Raw genomic sequence first — 16206 nt, forward strand, 5'->3', positions numbered from 1 at the left:
TTATTATTATTGCACATAAACATAATCTACTACGTATAAGCATAACAAACTTTAAGCATAAACCATATATTTTGATTATCTAGTCATACTACAATTGCTCCCTGTTGATATATATATATATATATATATATATATATATATATATATATATATATATATATATATATATATATATATATATATATATATATATATATATAGAACTGGTCTCTATGGCAGAAAAGAATTATAAAAATGGTCCATATGTAGAAAAACATTACAGAATTGGTACCTATGGAAGAAAACAAATTACAAAATTGGTCCTTGTGGCAGAAAATCATTATCAAAATGCTCCCTATGTAGAATAACATTATAGAACAGAAAACAAATTACAGAATCGGTATCTCTAGCAAAAAAAAAAAAAAACATTACAGACTTAGTCCTTGTGCCAGAAAAACAATACAAAATTGGTCCATATTATAGAAAAAATCATACAGAGTTGGCCCCTGTGACAGAAAAACATTACAGAATTAATCTAATGCAACGATAGTAAAAGGTGGAAAGAAACTCTATTTTAAGAACCAGTTTTATTCCAATGCAATACACACTTGATCGAATGCAGATTAGAATTTATGGAAAGAAGATACAACATTGCCTGAAGATGCAAACTGATTGCCCTGATGGAGATGAGATACGTGATGTAGAATGCCATATACATACATTGAAGGTACCCTTAATATATATGTTTTAAAATTTTCTATTATTATTTATCATTTTTCATGTATCTCACCTTTGATGGATCCGGCCATGGGGGTAGCCTTGTGTATATGCCTAGACACATATCAATCTGTAATGAGAGTGAAGTGTAAACGACAAATTAAAGAGTTGGAAGTTTGTAAATGACAAGTTAAAAGAGGTCGAAAATTGAAGACATTTCATCCAAAAATTTGCATGCAGTAAAACATAATCCTTTTTGAATTACTAGTTTACTACTATCCATTTACATATATACGGAACTTAGGAAAATCAAACGTATAGAGCTGAATTAAGACTAAATAAATAATATGGGTTTGAGGATACATACAGTTGATCAGATACAACTGGGTAGAGAATTGGAACGTGAGGAAGGAGAAAGGGAAAGAAAACCTAACAACCAGGGTTAATCCCAAGCAATATGTTCGGCTTCCTAAAGTGAACGGATTCAATTTTGGATAGCCGTCGGTTGCTAATTTCTTGCGATTTACATGGAAACATAAATCTTTAAGTGTCTGATTTTATACCATCTAGTCAACAAGGCTGATTTTATGCTAAAATAGACTCTTCTATCAGATAGTAAGAAGTAAGATAAGATAAGATTCGATCATCATACAAGAAACTATGCAACAAACCCACAAATCGACGGTGTTACTTTTAATACAATACAACCAAAATCCAAATTAAAAGATGACATACTTTAAGAATCAGCGTTTTGGGGTGGTTTTCTCATACTTGCCTTTAATCCATTGGGCACCCGCAAAACCCGCCATTAGGACCCCCTGAGACCAAAATATAACGCCCTCTTTGGTCTTCACATACATTTCGGCCATACTGGGTTTCTTCTTAGGCAAGGGTGGAAAGTCTTTAGAATGATCAACCCACGGCTTGCCAGGCATCCTTCTTTCTTCTACTTGATTGATTAATTTCTGCAGCACTCAGCAACTCCGCCGAAGCTTAATAACTTGGATTAATTGGTCAGATGAAGCAGGCGGTGTGCATGTATTTATAATACAAAGTAGAAACGAAATGACACTAGAATTCGATTATAAAACTGTATCTTAAAGACCAAGCCCCATCCTTTCCTTTTCTTTCCACGTTATCTTTTATGGTCAATTGCTAAAATAAAAAGTTTGATAACATTTATAATATATATCCACAACTTCATTATTATATATTCACAACTTGCATCACAGTTGGTTCGTCTTCTCCTTCAATTTGGTAGATTAGGGTTACTTTTGGGCTGCTTCAAATCCACGAATTATTTTGTTTTTTAATATCTATTGCGATCATACTTTCCAAGTTCAAATCGTTTTTGGCTGAATATGATGATAGATAATCCTGCTCCAGTCTTACGAGCATTGTATCATTGCATTGCTCAATGGTGATAGACCTATTCATAATCTGATTAATCATGCTCCAGAATAGATTTCAAAATGTTATACAAAATTCATAACTTTTTAGTTATACTGAATTTTGGAAGTGATGTGGTTAGCTATTTGATTGATATGATATTTTATTTACCCCTTTGTGTCTGTTTTATCAAATGTTTTTCAATGATTAACTTAAATTGATCACCATCTTCCGCTGAGATTGTGCAAAAAAAATTTATTATTTTATTTTTATTTCAATCTATTTGTTAATTTAATCCCCACCGTATCTACTAATGTCTTTACCTAATCAAAATGACCGTTCTATCCGACCTACCGGTGACTCCTCATATTAATCACATCAACTAACCATAATTAACAATTAAGGTAATTACTCCAGCTCAACTAATCCGAATACCAAACTAATCCTCAACTGGGCAAAAGACCATTTTGCCCCTTCCAAGCCAACCCTCCCAGTTGGTTAAAAGTTAAAAAATCAAAAGCCAAACCCTTTATTGATTTACGCATGGCGTACTACAGATCTATGAATGACATAGAGCACCACACTGTTGACAATCTCAAAAAAGGCTATGATGGGCATAACCTACGTTACACACGGCGTAACCATCGGTTCTTCAAAATCCAACTTTAAGGTCTTAACTCTTGAAAAAAACTTCAAATCATTTCGAAACTTTTGATTTTTGGTTCTTATTGCTTAATCATATTTTTTCCATTAACTGAAGAGCATTTTTATCATTTCACTACCACGGGACCAAGGTTGTCAAGATCGGGATCATACCTAGGATCGTTTTTGGGTTTGCAAAATCGGAATCGTAAGATCAGGATCGAGATCCTAAGATCCCACAAAATAGAATATAATTCTAATTTATAATATTAATCACAAAAAATATTTCAAACATTTAATTTTTCGTTCAAAAGTTATAAAAACTTTAAAATATTAATCATAAGTCACAATAAAAATAATAAATGGTAGATTGGTAAAGAGTAAAAGAAATAAAACGGTAAAAAAAATTCATTTGGAAAAAAAATTTAAAGGAAGGTAGGATCGGATCGGATCTCGATCCTACGATCCTACCTACGATTTTACGATCCTACCTGCGATCCTACCCAAAATTCGATCCTTTTACGATCCGGATCGTTTTTCATACATAGGATCGTAGGATCGTACGATCCTACGATCAGGATCGCGATTTTGACAACCATGCACGGGACTATTTATAAAGTTTTTCCTTATTTAAGAAAAAAGAAAAAAGTAAATAGAATCTCCCTATATTAAAAAGAATGTATTTTTTTTTGTCATATATCATCATATTAGATCTATTAATTAATGCGCTACCACTTTCAAATCTACTAGTTCTTCATTTTAAATTTATTAAACTTCCTTATTAATGCAATGCTATTTATTCTCTATTTTAAAATTTAAATTTTATATTACTGTTTTCATTAATTCACACATAAAAAATGTCTAATATATTTTAAAAATTAAATTTACATATTTACTTGAATCATCAATTATAATTTCACATAACTAATAAAAATATCTCTTAAATTAATAATTTATTTAAAATAACTGATTGATAGTTTTGAGTTTTTACTATAAAAGTTTAGTTAAATTTTATAATTGTGGTTCATACGGGTTATAAACTAGTTATTTAATATAAAAGGGTCTTACCCCTCTCTCTCTCTCTCTCTCTCTCTCTCAAACACATATACGTACACAAGAACACGTATACCCCCTTTCTCCTTCGTTTTCACATTCTTTCCCTTTAACAAATCACTGGCTTCTCCTTCAGTTTAACATTTAACAAAAGAATTAGTACCGAAAACTCAAATCAAGAAGGAGAGATGCAAATACACTTTGATCAACACAACCCCCAAAATTTGGATTGTGCCCTCTTTCATATTTTAATCGATGTTTCTTCCTAAAAATTTACCACCGATTATGGTGTCACAAAGCTTCTGTTGATGGGTGATAATTTGTAGGTAACCAGATTTCCTTTAAACCCAAAATCAAAGATTGTATCCGAGTTTAAAATCACCCAATCGGAAACCTGCCTCAGAATCTAAAGTCGTTGTTGAATTTTGATCGAAGATTGTATGTACGTTTTAATCGTCGTCGCCGGAAACCTGCATCACCCACCCTTCATGTTACCCACCAGATTTCGTGCTTGGATTGAAGTTTGGTGGAAGACCCAAATCATATTGCAAAACTCCGTTCTCTATTCAACGTCTTCTTAAAATGCATCATTGAGTTGCCAATAAACTTCTCAGGAACATGATTTTTACAGTTTGAAGGATGTGTTCTAATTTTAACAAGACAAATAATTGCTAGACTGTTTGACTATGAGGCTAAGGTAAATCAGAGAAGAAGACGAAGGTGTTGGGTGAAGCACGGAGTGATGAAGGTGAATGGTTGGGCTTGGGAAGAATGAGGCTAAGGATCATGTGTGTGTTTGTCTAGAGAGAAAGAGAGAAAAAAAAAGAGAATATATATATATATATATATATATATATATATATATATATATATATATATATATATATACACACACACACACACACAAGGTTCTAAATGGCGTGAGACGTGACGTGGTGGAAAGGCCAAGCCTCAAGCTTAACGAGCCATGACGAGCGATGACGTTTTTCATGGCGTGATGTTAGACGGCGATTTTGTATTAATTTATAATTATATTATCACATAAATTTAAATTTATATAAAATATAACTATTTTTTTAGAAGTGTTATACCGATAACTAATAACAAAAAGTTAATAAAAAACACAATAGTGGGGTCCCCGATTAGAAAAGACATAACAAAGAGGTAAAAAAACATGTCTCAAACGAAAAAACATGCGGCATAACACACCATAGCGCGTCATGGCCCACCATATCACACTTTGCCACTAGTCACGCCTAAGAGCAACGTTATGGGGCTTTTCGTAACAGCAAAGTCATGCCTCACGCCATGACACGCCTTGACGCGCGTCATGGAGCGTCTTTTAGAACACTGTATTTTTTAGAACTAATAACAAAAAGTTAATAAAAAACACAATAGTGGGATTCCTGATTAGAAAAGACATAACAAAGTGGTAAAAAACATGTCTCAAACAAAAAAACATGCGTCATAACACACCATAACGCGTCATGGCACGCCATATCACACTTTGCCACGAACCACACCTAAGAGCAACGTTATGGGGCTTTTCGTAACGGCAAAGTCACGCCTCACGTCATTGGCACGCATTGGCGCGCGCCATGGAGCGCCTTTTAAAACACTATATTTTCAAAGTCTCAGGACGAGTCAGAAAAAAAGGTCCTTAAACTTATTATAAGTTTTCATTTTTAAATAAAAATATATAATAAAAAAATTAGGTCATATGCAATTGAACACTTTGTCCCCTCTTAACGCCCCCATGCTTCATAAATGGTCTATGTGGTACTGAAATGATAAAAATATCTTTCAGTTAACGGAGAAAATATGAGTGAGCAATAAAGACTAAAATCAAAAGTTTGGAAACCATGAAGACCATCTGTGAGGTTTTTTAAATTTAGGGATTAAACTTTAGATTTCAAAATACCATAGGACTATTTATGAAGTTTTCTCCCAAAAAAATCGTCCTTATAACCATAAAACTTCTAAAAGTTCCGCATTAGTTTTTTATTGTAATGTTCATATATTTTTGTATCTCTACTTTTTTGACGAATTATTTACTATATGTTAAATAAAACAAAAACTAAAAATACTATCAATATTAGTTTAAATAATGCTCACTAAATTAGACCCAAGTCCTCATCAAGTTTTTTTTTTTTTTTTTTTCTTGAACCGGCAATTTAATTTATAAATAACAAAACAAAACCAGCCAGATGCTGGATAGGATACATTGTTTTAATTACAAAGGAGGGGGTTTGCATTCCATACTCTCCATTCTTAAGTTATTATTACCACCTCTATGTTTCATCCAAACAAAAGTTTAGGCCTTTACAATAGAAATTATTTTCACCGGTTCAGTTTCAATTTTGTTAAAAATTCTATCGTTTCTGGCTCTCCATAAACCCCAAAATACACCAAATAAAATCGTAATTAGTGTTTTTCTCTTTTTGGGACAGTTCCCCCATTTGATAGCGAAATCAATGATGTTTTGGACTCTTTAGAAATCAATTACAGGGATATTGCACCAATGAAGAATTGCAGATAATACTTCCTTTGCAACTGGCCATTCTACAAGAAAATGACCTCCAGTTTCTTCCGATCTTTGACAAGAGCCACAAAGAGTTGATGCCATTGCCACCCCCCCCCCCCCCTTGTTTCGAAGTGCTCCAGCTGAGGGAATTTTATTTTGTTTGGCTCTCCAAACAAAATCCGATACCTTTAGTGGGACTGTTTTTAGCCATGGAAAGTACCCGTCACATACTGGGAAATTAGCTCTTTTAATTCTCTCCCGGAGGCCAGCGACATTGAATTCACTGTCCACGACATAAGGTAATACATGACCTGCCTGTGGATCTCCTGAATGAAGAATCTCCTCAAGAGGAATATTGATTTTTTCCAGTGCAATTTTTCTTTTAACAATATTCCTCTAAACTCCCGTCCATCGCCCCTTAATTTGGTTCGATTTTGGACTGCCGACATGTTGTGCAACCCCATTATAATCTTAACCCAGAGGGAATTGGGTTCATTCTTCAATTTCCATAACCACTTGGTAAGTAGAGCGAGGTTCAGAGCCCGTATTGAACCCAAACCTAGACCACCCTCATTTTTTGGTGACATAATCTTTTCCCATGCGATCCAATTGATGCTCTTATTGCAGTCTGGACCACCCCAGACAAACTGTCTACGGATTTTTTCAAGAGAGTTTATGACACCAACTGGGGCATCAAAAATTGACATATAATAAGTGGGTAGACTCCCGAGAACCGCTTTAGCAAGTGTGATACGACCCCCAAAACTGAGTGTTTTTGCCTTCCACACTGATAATTTACTCTTTAGTTTTTCCAAGATTGGCCTCCAAGACATCACACGGTTCATATTCATTCCCATCGGGACACCAAGATACGTGAAGGGCAATGATGCCGGTTCACATCCCAATAAGTTTGCCCAGCTGACAACTTCCTGGTCTGGAGCTCCAACACCAATAACTTTTGATTTGTTGAAATTTACCTTCAAGCCCGAAGCAACATAGAAGCAACGAAGTATCCTTGCAAGGTTCGCAACATTTCTTTTTGACCATTCTCCTAAAAATAATGCATCATCTGTGTACAATAGATGGGACAAACAAAAATCAGCATTAGGAATATTAATACCATCGAATATACCTCTGGAGGTAGCTGATTTCATTGCGATATTCAACCCTTCCATCGCGATTATAAACAAAAATGGGGATAAGGGATCCCCTTGTCTCACTCCCTTAGACATCGCAAACTCCTTAGTGGGGCCACCATTGATAATGATCGAAGCTCTAGCCGATTCTAAGCAGCCTTTGATCCAAGCACGCCACTTTGACCCAAAGTTCATTTGCAACATAATGGAGTCGAGATAACCCCAATTAATGGAGTCAAAAGCCTTGTTAAAATCTGCTTTGAATAGTAATATTTTGCTTCTATTAGCCTTTGCTGACGAACAAATCTCATTTACAACGAGTGGGCCCTCCAAAATATTCTTTCCCTCTACGAAAGCAGATTGTACGCCATCAATTACACTCCCAATTACCTTTTTGACCCTTAGGGCCAAGATCTTTGCAATGATCTTATACATAGACCCAATCAAACTAATTGGCCGATAATCACCAAGACTGAGAGGATCCTTAATTTTCGCGGCTAGGGTAATGAAAGAAGCATTACATCCCCTTGAGAATTTCCCCATCCTTTCAAAGTGTTTAACATATTCAACGATATCACCTTTTATCGATTCCCAGTATCTTTTAAAAAAAAATAGTGTAAATCCATCCGGTCCCGGGGCCTTCTCGCTACCACACGCCTATACAACATTTTTTATTTCATGAATCGAAATTGGAGATTCTAAAAATTCTACATCTGCATCTGATAATTTTTTAAACAAAGTACTGCAAAATTTTGACCTAGTTTTCCATTTTTCATGGAACTTTTTTGAGAAGAAATCAACTGCTATATTTTTCATTTCGTTAGGGTTTGTTATCCATTTTCCTTCCACCAAAAAATGATGGATCTAATTTCTTCTTGCCCTGTTGTTCACATACCCATGAACGAATCGAGACTTCTCATCACCATCAACAACCCATTTGATTCTCGCCTTTTGCCTGAGATCCAACGAAGCCAATCTTTCCAATTTTGAGAGCTTACCATAACCCCTAGCCCTCTCTTCCAATTCCTGGTCGGATAAATGCGTAGCTGTTGCCAGTAAGTCCAATTCCTCCATTCTTTTTTTATTGTTATTCTTTCATCATTCTCCTTATGATATTCGATTGCCTCATCAAGTGATGTCGAGACTTACACAAGTCTTAATTCCCAAGCAAGGCATGGATCCACGTGATCATGACTAAAGTCAATTGAAAAACATGCTAACTTATCCTTATTTTAAAAATATTGTCTCAAAACATTTCATGAATGAAATAAATAAAGTATTTCAATTAATATGTATATTTGAAAACAAACTTAAAGTATAATGATATAGTAGGAGAAATGTGCCATATGGTAAATATTTACCTTAACCGTGTAGGTAATCATCTATCATCTTCCTTAAATTTAAGGATGCTTAACGATCCTCTAAAATAAGATTAGAGATCCTAAGGACCAGTGTCCATATACAAGTCAACCTATACATATATGAACGCATAAGTAAGATGTTCAAACGGTTTTCAATTCACTACAGTAATTTCCTAATGAATATAATCAGTTCAAAATATATTTCATGCAACATTTACTTATAGTAGTCATATCGCAAACAAAAAAAATCTCATATAAAATTATCAAGACAAAATATTTAAAATAGGTTTAGAGGATATGTATTCTCGGTAAAACTCACATTATCCTTTCTAGGCTTCTAGCTTCTTAAAAGCATCTTACTTCTCTTCTGGCACCTATAGTTATCATTTAAGGTCTTAATCATTGATCAAAATCATCAATTTTAGCTTATACCTTACTTCCAAACATAATTAACTTAATTTCAATTATATTGATTTGTAACTAAAAGTATAATAAAATAATTAAATATTTTTTTCTATGATAAGAAAAAGATTATATAGTTATTTGCTATTTAAATTTAATTTCAATTATATTTATTAATTTGTATATAAAAATAAAATTAGTATAAACTATAATAGGGCAAATAAATTAATTTGCTGTCAAACTAAACTATAAATAAGGGTATTCGTTTACGAATTATTTTGGTTGTCTTAGACATTTCTAAAATATATAACTTAAATATTTAACAAGCCTATAAAATATATAAAACAAATTATTTAGTTATAAGTTAAATCTTTAAAACAATATATTAAAATGCAATGTGTCTCGTTAGAGGTGCTAAACTGCTAATGACAATTTTAAACGAATTTAATAAGTTTTTGAGGTCTCCAAACTAAGTATATAAAGATAGATTCAATAGTTTTACTTATCGACGTTTGATTGCTTCGTATGTGCTTTAAAGTTTAAAGAGGTCCAATAATGACCATCCAAAGTTTGATGGATGGAGCTCTTACGTTTTTTTAACGTAGTTTCAGTTAATTCATAGTCTTTTTGAACCAAACATTTCTTTATTGCACCACGCCTACTCATATGAAAGCCATAAAGTCATATGATAAATTTATTTAAATTAGAGTCTTTTTTTAACCAAACACTTTTAATATAAATCCAATAGAGACCATCCAAATGTTAAAACAAGTTGATACAATTATCAAACACTTTTAATTTTAATGAAGTCGGTCTTTTTGAACTAATCTTTTTATTATAATTTTACGAAATCAGGCCTTTCTCTATCCAAAACAATATTTAGCTCTTTTAGAAAACACATGGTACAAAAAACCATTAAATCATCATTCGATAGATTTATTGAAGATATAAATGGATGGACGAGAATCTTTGTCTTTTGCACAAAGAATATATTGAGTGCCAGACTATTCCTACATAGCGGGTGTTTATTTTATCTTTTAAAATATCTTTTAGCTTTTAGAAAAAGATAAAAAGGCAAAAGATGTTTGGTAATATTGTAAAAATTATTTTTTTATATAAGAAAAAATGAACTTTTTGAATTCTAACTTTTTGCAACTTTTTCTAAAAAGAACTTTTGCCTTTCAAAAGCTTAGCCAAACACCCCCATAATTTTACTTAACTTTTATTTTTTGAACAACAATGAATTATACTAGCACGGAAATTATTACATTTTTTGTTATTGACATAAAAGTCTAAGGGGTGTTTGGATAGAGAAAAAAAAAAGGTTAATGTTTATTGCTTAATCTCACCGCAATAAGCAAATTTAAATGTTTAGATAAGAATCTTTAAAAATCAGCTTATTACGGTAGAAATAAACAAAATAAGTTGATGTTAATGAGCAAGAGGGTGAATGCTTATTGCTTAAAAGTCATTTTACTCATATAAGCTGTTTTGTTTGTCAAACACTTACAATATTTAATGTTTATTACTTATTCTCATCGCAATAAACTAATCCAAACACATTTTAAAAAAATATTTATTCTCGCAGCAATAAGCAAATAAGCAATAAGCTAAAAACTATTTATTCAAACATCCCTAATTATAGTGGTGCCAACACATACTAAGCGAATAATAGTTCCAAAAAAATAAGAACAGAACATAAGTTGGTCCCGAACCCACAGTTTCAAAACAGTTTCGATTCCAAAAGCTAGATGTTCTCGCCCCTACCTTCTATCATATATTATCATGTTTTGACAAAAAAAAATAAAAAAAAATTAATGGTTTATAGGGATAAACTAGTTCATTCAGAATAACTTTCATAAATTCGACTGAATCAAAAGAGAAGCTTGATTGAAATTTGAAAATATACCTCGAATTAAGACATTAATAGTTTATAAAATTAAACAACAACCAATGATCTCCGACTCAGAAAACACTATAAAATTAATCAAAAAATCCTATACCATATAAGACAATCTTATATAAGTCCATAAACAATAACTTATTTACCTTTTATACAACAAACAAATCGATTATCATACAAGCGACTAAGGAAAAAAAAAACATAAAATCGACAGAGTAAATAAAACAAAAATCCAAAAGATGACATACGAATCAACGTTTTTGGGTGGTTTTCTGATACTTATCTTTAATCCATTGGATACCCACCGAAGTCCCCTGTTTGACCTTCTTAGCACCAGTCGCAGCCACCTCTTTGGTCTTACCAAATCCTTCCCCCATCTTCTTCCCATACTTTCCGGTCATCCCTCCGCTACCGGTACCGGTTTTCTTGTTATAATTAGCAGAAGCGGGCATGGGATCTGGATTGTGATCCCATTGATCAGCCCACGACGTGCCATATGAATCGTTTCCTGACATCCTTCTGATTGATTAGTTTCTGCAGCAGCTAATTAAACGTCAACAACTCCGGCGAAGGTTAATAGCTTGGATTGGTCAGATAAAGCAGGCGGTGTGCATGTATTTATAATACAAAGTAGAAACGAAACGACACTCTATTGGTGGTCTTCATGCGGAAGCAATGAATATATTCCCAAATGGTTTGGACTTTGAACCACGCTACGCTATCTTGCATAAAGACCAGCCCACCCTTTCCTTTTCTTTCCGCGTTATCTTTTATGGTCAAACAAATGTTAAAATTAAAAGTCGGTACTTTAAAAGTTTGATAATATTACTCTAGTCATTTCCTACAAATTGCTTCTTAATTATTGGGATGGATTTCAAATTCGATTATAAAACCGTATTAGGTACCTGACTAGTAAACATACTTATTTGTTATTACAAACGTTTTTCACCGACCCAACGACCTGATTAATTACCATACATAACCATTCTTACAAAGGTGCAAAGACAATTTTTGTTGAATTTATAAAAGTGAGTGGCATTAATACATAAATACAAACCACATATATGAGTTTAGTCTAACATAATATGATTAATTCACAAACACAAGGAATTTACGGCTTAGATGAGAATTGTATCTTACTCATTGACAGGGCATAGATGAGAGATAATTGAGGCTTACAAATTGGTGAGATGAGACTCCCCTTTGGATTTCATTTAATGTTGGTGTCGACGACTCGATGTATTATTAGTTTAGAGATTCGAGAACAAAATCAGGATTAAGCGAGTCTCAACATTGTAGTTTTAAGTTTAAATTATTAGGCTATTTATGCCAACTTGAAATTGCCCCTTCCTTGTGTGTGTGTGTTTGAGAGAGAGAGAGAGAGAGAAAGAGAGAGAGAGAGAGAGAGAGAGAGAGTCTACTTATGTGTGCTTTGCAGGAACGTAATCTGTTAGTTTTCTATTAGACGGAGACTATTTTTCTAAGTTTTTTAAACAAATGAACCATTTTTGTGAAAGAATACACATGGGCCTTTTGACCAATATTCAATATGTTTTTTTGTTAGCATCCAATGTTAAAATGTTATTAAACTTTGGATATTTTTCAATATCATTAAAAAAAATATCAACTTTGGAGATTAAAAAACTATTTAATCCATATGTAAATTCAGGATATATCATTTAGATGTTATGTACATATTCAACGAAATTTTCGGATATTAGGGGTTTCTCGTTTTCGCTTTTTATGAACTCAGAGCAATCAACTTCGTTTTCTACTGAAATTTCACTCATCTCACTCTCCTCATCAAATTCAGACGTATTTTCTACATTCATTTTATGTTCGGTCATTAATTTTGAGTTTGAAGAGTCAAATGATTGTAGGGTCTCTGTCTTAATTTTCAGCTTATCATTTTCGTCTAAGAGTCTTTTAAGCATACATTTGTGTTCTTTTGAGTCAATGAAAGACTCAATTTTGTCCAGACCGATTTTATAAGTGACAGAAGTCTCTTCTAAGGACATTATGGATTCACATTCAGCAGTGACCTCATCCTCTTTAAACTCAAGGAAGGGTAAGATCATCTTATGAATCTTTTTCCCTATTTCACAATCTAAATGCAATTGAGTAATATTTGTATATAAGCGTTTAGAAACTAAGCAAAAAATGTTTCTTTGTTTTAAAAACTTCAAAATTGTCTCTCTGCAAATAGATAATCTCACCCTTAGCCCTAATTAACTCCGTCTCCCTCAGCTCAATCCACATGCGTCTCTCCTCACTCTTCAATAACTCCCGGCTGAGTTGGTCAGTTAGGTTAGAGTTTATTAAGCGAGTTTGCATGAGACTACTACTGAGATTAGCGGATTTAAATTTAAGTTCGTTTAATTCTTCTTCGTAATTTATGATGGGAATTTTAAGATATTCGAGGATGGATTGTACCTTTTTGATCAACCGATCGCAATCGTTAATCTTTTTACTCATGGGCTTTGCTGCGAAACACTTGTCCTCCTTCAAGTTCGGCTCCGTACGGACCGTACGCTCATCTTCTGTTGGTACACCTGCAGTCACCATCAAGCACTTCCCAGCTGAACCGTTAACTTCCTCTCTTGCCACGTATGCTCTGCCATGCGTAGGCTTCCTTACTTCTTCATCCTCAGAGTCTATTGACCAGACTTCAACGCCTCCAAACTCATCATCGACCATATTCTCCTGCACAATCAAGACATTCATATAATTGTTAGTTGCCTTCCTTTTCTTTAGCTCCTCTAGCTTTCGTTCATGATAAGCCTCATCATCTTCACCATCCCTTTTTTCTGCCATCTTTCGTAACATGTAACTTTCTACTCAATCTCCTTTCTTTCAATACTATGCTTCATCATCTTGTTGAGCAGATGATTGTAATAATAAAATGTCTGAAGAAGAGTCTCATCAAGTTTTTGGGCAAAAGCACCGAACTCAGAGAGTAGCAAGGTTTGTATCGAGTGCTCCAGATCTTCATCATTCGAATACAATTCTTTCAGGCTATCCCATATTGCCTTTGTGGTAGTGCATGAACTCACCAGACGGAAGGTATTGACTTGTAGGGCAAATCTGATCATCCTCAAGGATTTAAGATTGCATTGTTGCTTTTCTTTTTCATCTTGTGGAATCTTCTTTACATCCACTAAAAGCTAATTGTACTCCTTTTGAATCTTCATTGTCCTACTTGTTCCAGTATGAACAAACGGACCGATTGTAATTGCTTCCCAGATGAGATACCCATTGTCTTCAGATCCGACCACGTAATCCTCAAAGTGATGCGCCCACACTTCATAGTCTTGAGTGTAAAGAATGGGAACTCTTGTGGATGACCCAATGCTATTCGAGATGTTGATGGGATTGCTTTGAGAGTCTTCGTGCGACATAATGATCTTGTGTTCTGGATCTGCTAGAATCAAACTTGTAGACTTGAGATCAGGGTTTTATCAAACACTAAAGTTACCGTCGACAGGTAGAAGACGGCCTTTATATATTTGATAAAAGCGGAAACCCTAATGAATTCTTTACACAGAAGGAATGCGTATGAGTAACACAATCTCCTGCTCTGATACCAATTGTTGGAATAATATTCCTTAATGATCGATAGATTCAAGCAGAAAAGCAATAAATGAAACAATAAGAACACAAGAATGGTTTGAACGATATCGAATGATTAAACTTTAACATCCTAGAAGAGCTCGATGAAGAACTTCGACTGTAAAGGTGTTTAGGGTTACAATTCAAAAGATAATCAAATTTCTAGTGTATTTAAGGCATACATGCATGCACTATATAATACTACATAACCCTAATCACGGTTGGACAGGCCCAAATTGGATATACAAAAGACTAGCCCATGACGCAACACATAATACCCAACAGTTTCACTATGAAGGATTTTAGCACTGTACTCCCTTTCAATGATGTGATAGCAACCACTCTGATCTTTACCATCTCCTTCCATCTACTATTGGATACACCTCATCCTCTGCTCTTATTGTTGTTTATTACGACATGTTGCAAAGAAGACTTGTACATCTAAGCACCGTTATTTTTTAGTTTCTTAAGTCGCGTTATTTCTTGTCCTAGTAAATACATCTATTTATGTCATGATTTTCAACAAGGAAAACACTATCATTTACTGTTTTCTTTATCTCAAACCAAAAGTAGTCGTGTGTTTGAATTAATTCATTCTGATTTGTGGACCTCTCCTGTTTCAAATCTTAGTGGTTTTAAATACTACATTCTTTTCTTGAATGCTTTTTTACATTTTTAATGGATTTTCTATTAGGTGCCCAATCTTAAGTGTTTTCTACTTTTAAATCTTTTCATGCTTATGTGGTAAACCAATTTAAAACTGATATTCAACTATTTCAATGCGATAATGGTCGTGAAGTCAATAACAAATCATTCATGACTTTTTTAATGAGCATGGAATTAAAATTCGTTTCTTATGTCCTTATACCTCCTAACAAAATGGTAAAGTTGAACACACTATCCGAACCATTAACAACACCATGCGCACATCTATCATCCAAGCCTCCTTTCATCCTTATTTTTGGGTCGAGGCTCTTTAATTCTGCTGCCCACACATTTAATTTTCTTCCTATGACTATACTGCATCTTAAAACCCTATTTGAAATTATTTTTGGTTTCTTTCCCTCTTACGATCACCTTCGAATTTTAGGTTGTCTTTTCTACCTGAATCTCTCCTCAACCACCCCTCACAACCCTTATCCTTGTTCATCAGTATATGTTTTCCTTGGCCCGTATACTAATCATCGTGGTTATTGTTGTTTTAACCTGATCACTCAAAAAGTGATTCATTCTTATCACGTCACCTTTGACAAAAATCATTTTGCATTTCATCAATTTCATGGATCTCCCTCACCAGAAGACTATATCTATTTCATTCCAGAAGATGATCCTTCTCCTTTACCATCTTCACTTTTATCTCATACTACCACCTCTCATACTCCTGATGTCAATACGATGTCTCACAACTCCTCTAACTTTGAGTCAAGTAGTGAATCCTCTACCTGGAGTTCTTCAAACTCATATCCTTCTCCACCCCTCCCCTATCCGCTC

The 16206-nt window shown here is 33.9% G+C and overlaps 1 long non-coding RNA gene and 1 other non-coding gene across 3 annotated transcripts; one reads left to right on the forward strand and one right to left on the reverse strand.

The window, feature by feature from the left end:
- Positions 1 to 226: 226 nt before the first annotated feature.
- LOC144999104 (uncharacterized) lies at positions 227 to 1834 on the reverse strand. Of its 2 annotated transcripts, XR_013660728.1 has the most exons (3): positions 1432 to 1731; positions 770 to 826; positions 227 to 485 (listed from the first exon to the last, which is right to left on the reverse strand). It is a non-coding gene; the product is annotated as an uncharacterized LOC144999104 (long non-coding RNA). The 2 variants fall into 2 exon arrangements; XR_013660677.1 differs by lacking the exon at positions 227 to 485 and having other exon boundaries at positions 550 to 826; positions 1432 to 1834.
- Positions 1835 to 2053: 219 nt separating this feature from the next.
- On the forward strand, positions 2054 to 2143 carry LOC145028060 (small nucleolar RNA U31b). Its single transcript, XR_013675816.1, has one exon. It is a non-coding gene; the product is annotated as a small nucleolar RNA U31b (small nucleolar RNA).
- The last annotated feature ends 14063 nt before the right edge of the window (positions 2144 to 16206 follow it).

Source organism: Lactuca saligna, chromosome 1 (assembly GCF_052625555.1).
Source record: "Lactuca saligna cultivar CGN05327 chromosome 1, ASM5262555v1, whole genome shotgun sequence".
Lineage (NCBI taxonomy): Eukaryota > Viridiplantae > Streptophyta > Magnoliopsida > Asterales > Asteraceae > Lactuca > Lactuca saligna.